General features: G+C 35.0%; 1 pseudogene; it reads right to left on the reverse strand.

Moving 5' to 3' along the window:
- Positions 1 to 491: 491 nt before the first annotated feature.
- On the reverse strand, positions 492 to 2307 carry LOC111472093 (annotated as a pseudogene).
- Between the last annotated feature and the right edge of the window lie 3216 nt (positions 2308 to 5523).

Genomic DNA, 5523 nt, shown 5'->3' on the forward strand with positions numbered 1-5523 from the left:
ATTGCAATTAGATATTGGCGTAGTATTGCTGGGGATGAGAGTTACAACATTTCAATTGACAACAGGTTACTCTGAGGCGTATTTTCAAGGGTATAAATAGTCATTCACGTTGTTGCTTTGGTGTGAAAGTCTTGTGGAGGAAGTTTGATATTGTCACAAACACATTCAAGAGAATTGCCTTCCATGATTTCTACAAAAGTATGGTTCGTATTCAATTTACATGTTTGTTTTAATTCTTAATAAAATCAAATGTTTTTGTTGCGCGAATGAAAAATTCATTCCTTTTACCTCCTCGGCGATCATTGCACGTCGATCATCAGCTTGTTCAATGATGGGTAGTGCTTGTCCCCGTCAACTATGATGGAAGTAAAGGTAGATAGATTTGAGAGGGGTAATGTAAGAGTATTTTAACTATTTTTTTGGTACTCATTTTTTCATAGTTGCTAAATATTACCAATCTTATTGAAATAAGAAAGAAACAAACAAAGCCTTTAATAGAAAGGAGGAATTTCAATGGAGCATGACTTCAATTGAACATTCTCAATTTGCAGATGATCTTCAGGAAAGTCACATTCATTGCTTTTTGCTATCTTAGTGAACGGAGCACATGGCTGTGGATCCACGTCGCTACTAAATCCCTCCATTTCTGTATAGTTCTACTGCAACTTTTTAGGCTTCTTCGACAATCCAATCTTCACATTCGAAACACATATATCCGTGAACGGATCTCCCGAAATTCCTGCCAAATTTGTCGACATTGTAACAATCTCGGTCACCATGTCTCTGTAATTAATGTTCTTAATCTCTTGCAATGCCGAGGGATTAAACTTATCATCGGCATGATCTTTGTAGTCTCAGCAATCTAGAAGACGTATTTCATCGTGGATAGAAATATTCTTCGGACGAAAATGTCCTTGACGAAGTCGCCTCGTCCACGAGTAGTTTTGATTCTAACAGTAGACTATATGTTGATTGTAGTTACGTTTTCAATCTTTATGTTGCGGATTCCGTCGGACATTTCACTACCAAGGGCGATGCCTACAGAATCTGGTGAGATGCAAGTGAGGCGGCGAATGACGAGGTCCTCGATCGGCATTCTGAATTTGATACCGTATTCGTCCCATCCCCTCTTGATGACAATGCAATCGTCACCGAAAACAATGTAACAGTCTTTGATTCAAGTGTTGGAACAGGAATCTTTGAAATTGAATGGAGAATTAAGTAGAGGGATGATGAAAAAAAAGAAGCCCTACGTTTTTTAAGGTGAAGAAGTAGAGAACTTGAATCGATTCCGTTGGTGTTGGGTACGGTGACTGGAGCCAAGATGATCAGTCCTTCGATAATCACATTCTGCTTTTCCCCAACCAAATTAAAAAAAAAAAAAGAAAAGAATTATAATATAATATTATAATTCAAAATTTAAAGTAAAAAATTTGAATCAAATACTATTCCATTATAATTTTTTTTTTTAGCATAATTCTAAAATAGACCTATAATATGAGGGAGTGTAAGAGTCAAACCTGTTATAGACTAGATGGACAACCAAAGAGGAGAGTTTGATCAAAGTGAGATTTGAGATTTGAATTTGATAAGAGTACATGATCTCGATCATGTATGGTCGTGTTCCGTTGAGCTCCCCTTTGTGAAACTCATCCCACCAATAAGACCCCTGCCTGTCGACCGTGTCGTTGTTACCCATACCATGTCACCAATCCAATTTTATTACTCTATAATTTTGCTAACCTTTTTTTAAGAAAAAAAAATGTTAAAAGGTAAAGAAAAACAAATAATCACTTTTGATAACCACATTGGTAAGATTAGTTTCGAAGATATAGTTGCTAGTGTCCACCATGAGCATCTCTTCCCCTCCCATAAGATGGGAGAACTTTCACAAGTGGCCATTCCGATTCATTCTACACCGTTAGATTATGAGAAATAAATCTAACTAATTTAACTTCAATTTAAGGATTAAAATTCAAAATATCACTCCCAAAGTTGTTCCCTTTATAAAAATAATATACTCATAGGTTGAACCTATAATGCAAGAATTTTAGCTTCTTTATCAATAAAAAGTATGAAATGGCTTGTCAGACTAAAACTTCCTGTCAGCTATTTTCCCGATGGCACGATCAATTGAGCATCGCCATCCGCCGCCAGTGTGCTGGGATGTTCAATCGCTTGCCGAAACGCGTGAGTACTTGAAGTTACTCCATCGCCAATGCCGCCAAACTTTGTCAGCAACGCCGAGTGTTTCCGACAATTGATCGCTTGAAATTTTAAAGAGTTTGAACTCATACGTGGATTCATGGCATTCACTGTGGCTAAGCTCACCAATGACAATACAATCACTGCCCATATTCTCGCTGAGGTAACCTGTCAAAGAAATAGAAGCTAATTTAATTTCTTTTTATTTCTCCTAAAAATAATGGTGAAAAACGCACTTGAGTTTATGATTAACTCAATGGTTTATCTTTATCTTTGGTTACATTTTCAAATTTTCTGGAGAAAAGTAAGAATCTAGGAAAAAAGTTGTTCCCATTGGGATTTTGAGCAAAAACCCATAATTATTTTCAATAACTCAAAAAGAAAAACCAATGAAAAGTAAAGATTGAAAACAAAGAACCAAAAGGAAATGAGAAAGAAGAAGAAAAATTATATTGGTTTTTATGGGTTTTTGGAGGAAGATCCTAATGAATTTTCTTTTTGAATTTATGGTTTTTAGATTAAGAGGAGAAAGGATTTTATAGGATAATTTAGGACTTAAAAATAGAAAAAAGATTTATTTTATTTTATTATTATTATTGTTTAGAGGGTAAAATTTGGGTGGTAAATGGAAGGATTGAAATTACATTAATAATAGTCAAATTAAGGACAGCCCAAAGGGTAAAGAAAGACAATACAACCCGTAAAAAATATAAATAGCTTAAGGTTTTTAAATTTGACATCTTGTTTTGGTTCTTTATTTGTTCTTTTAAAATTGTTTCATTAAAATAGTTACTTGAGATTAAACCAAGGCAATTAAATTTATATTTAAAAATAAATTATTAAACGTTTTCTATATTAATATTTTATTTAAAAATGTATAAAATACCAAAACATGCGAAGTATAACTTTTTTCTTTGATATTTTTGTTAAAAAATTCTTTTATATTTCTTTCTTTATTATAATTTTTTATTAAATTATATTTAAATCATAATTTTTTTTAGTGAAAGTGGACTGTAATTTTAATTTTTAAAAATAAATAATAATAACAAAAAAGTGTATTATCCGTTAATAAAATTTAAAAGATGAAAAATAAAAAATAATATTATAAGTATTTATAAAAATCTCTTAATATTCCAAGACTATTGAATATAAAGTCTATTATTTAGTATAGAAATTTCTTTTTTTTTTTTTATCAATAATAAATCTTTTTTTAATTAAAAAATATGGAGGGAATATATGGTACAATTTTCCACATTTAATAAAAAGAGGATAAAAATTATAAAAATGTATAAGTTTGCGTTGTATATACACGTATACATACATATATACATATTGTTCAAGACTAGATGTATACATATATATATATATAAACATATATACTATAGATTTTTTAGTTTATCAAGATCTTTCATCAAGATATTTCAGTAAGTCAACTACATATTGTTCAAGACTACAAATTTTTGAATTTTTCATACCATGAATAATACCAAAATGTAAATAAAATAATCAAAATTGTTATTAAAAACATGTTAAATTCTATGCTTACCTGTATATTTAAATTCTAAGGAAACTAGGGTGATATCACCTGTAATGTTTAAAGTGAACTCAACATAACTACTTGTTTAAGCATACTTAGAACCTCATCTAGAATGATTTCATAGTTTCAATTTGTATCAAAACTCTCAAGAAGTTCTAGTCATCGACTCAGTCATATACTATATGGCAACTTTTTAGCATGACACCTAATTTTCCCAAGAGACTTGCTCACATTTTGCAAGGCCATGTATTCAAAAGAAATGTCGAGACCTCGTTCATTGCTTAAGAATCATTGGTGCCTTCTTACTCAACACACTACTTATCAAAACTACACTACAACACCAAAATATTAGCACTGATACATCTCTAGAGCTTGTTAATTTCTTGAATGGCGTTGCTGATTTGGTAGCGTGTAGGTGTCGACATCCCAAAAAAAAAAAAAAATTAATTACTATTATTACATTATTGCTTAAAAATAGGAAATAAATTTATAACTACTATTACTACTATATTATTGCTTAGGTGAAATTATTTACGTAGAATATTAATCTAATGATCTGTTTAGAATAATATAACATAGTAAGAAAACATAAAGAGTGAGAGCCTTTTAAATTTGTATCTTATTTTGTTAGAACCTACATCCACTCCTAATAGATATTGTCCTCTTTAGACTTACCCTTTCGGACTTTCACTCAAAGCTTTAAAACACGTTTACTAGGTTTCCACACCCTTATATATGGTGATTTGTTCTCCTCCACAACCAATGTGGAACATCACAATCCACCCCCCTTCGAGGCCCAACGTCCTCGCTGGCACTCTTTCCTTCCTCTAATCGATGTGAGACTACCCCCAAATCCACTCCCCTTTGGGGGCCAGCGTCCTTACTGGCACACCACCTCGTGTCTACCCCACTTCGGGGAACAGCGAGAAGGTCGGCACATCGTTCGGTGACTGGCTCTGATACCATTTGTAACGACCCAGATCCACCGCTAGTAGATATTGTCCTCTTTGGCCTTTCCCTTTCAGGCTTATCCCGCAACCCGAACCGAGCCAAATTCCCTTCGATCGGCCCAGAACTTGACGATTCCCGCGGCCCAAATCGCATAAGCCAGCCCGCCTGCATTTCTTTCCCATCACCGCGCACGGCCCGTCACCCGCGTACGACCCGAAACCCGCGAGCGATCCGATAACCCGGGCGTCGACCCGAGACCCCTACACACGCGTTGCTCTCTAATTGTGCCACATGGCACGTCTGCAACGCGGCTCTGGCGGCTTAATTGGCTCGACGACGGCTTCTCGGCTCCGCGCGGCTTATTCGGCTCGGGAAACCCATTTCCAGCCCATTTGACACCATTCCGACCCTCCCAGACCTGGTTTCGGCCCTGTTTAAGGTAAAATGGAACATTTTAAGGTCGTATTTCACAAATTCCAGTTGGGAATTTATTATATTTGTGAAATACAAACGAAAGTGACGAATGAACCATTAGGAACCAACCACCAATGGAAGTTTAGAACGTTCACGAGGAGCTAGGAGCTTACGTTATATTCTAGGGAGTACTTCGGCTAAGGCCTACCAAGTAAGTGGCTCACCCGTCGTAGGTTACGCGTTATTTGTTGTATGTTGGCACGTGCCCGTGGATTTGCATGTGTCATTAAATTGTATGCTAGTTTAATGTGCTTAAGTACGAAATCATGTGAACGTGAATGTATGCTATGTATGCTGCTTAGTTTGATGTGATATGTTATGCATGTGACGATATGTGGCTCTTGAATGATTATGGC

Source organism: Cucurbita maxima, unplaced genomic scaffold (assembly GCF_002738345.1).
Source record: "Cucurbita maxima cultivar Rimu unplaced genomic scaffold, Cmax_1.0 Cma_Scf00064, whole genome shotgun sequence".
Taxonomy (NCBI): domain Eukaryota; kingdom Viridiplantae; phylum Streptophyta; class Magnoliopsida; order Cucurbitales; family Cucurbitaceae; genus Cucurbita; species Cucurbita maxima.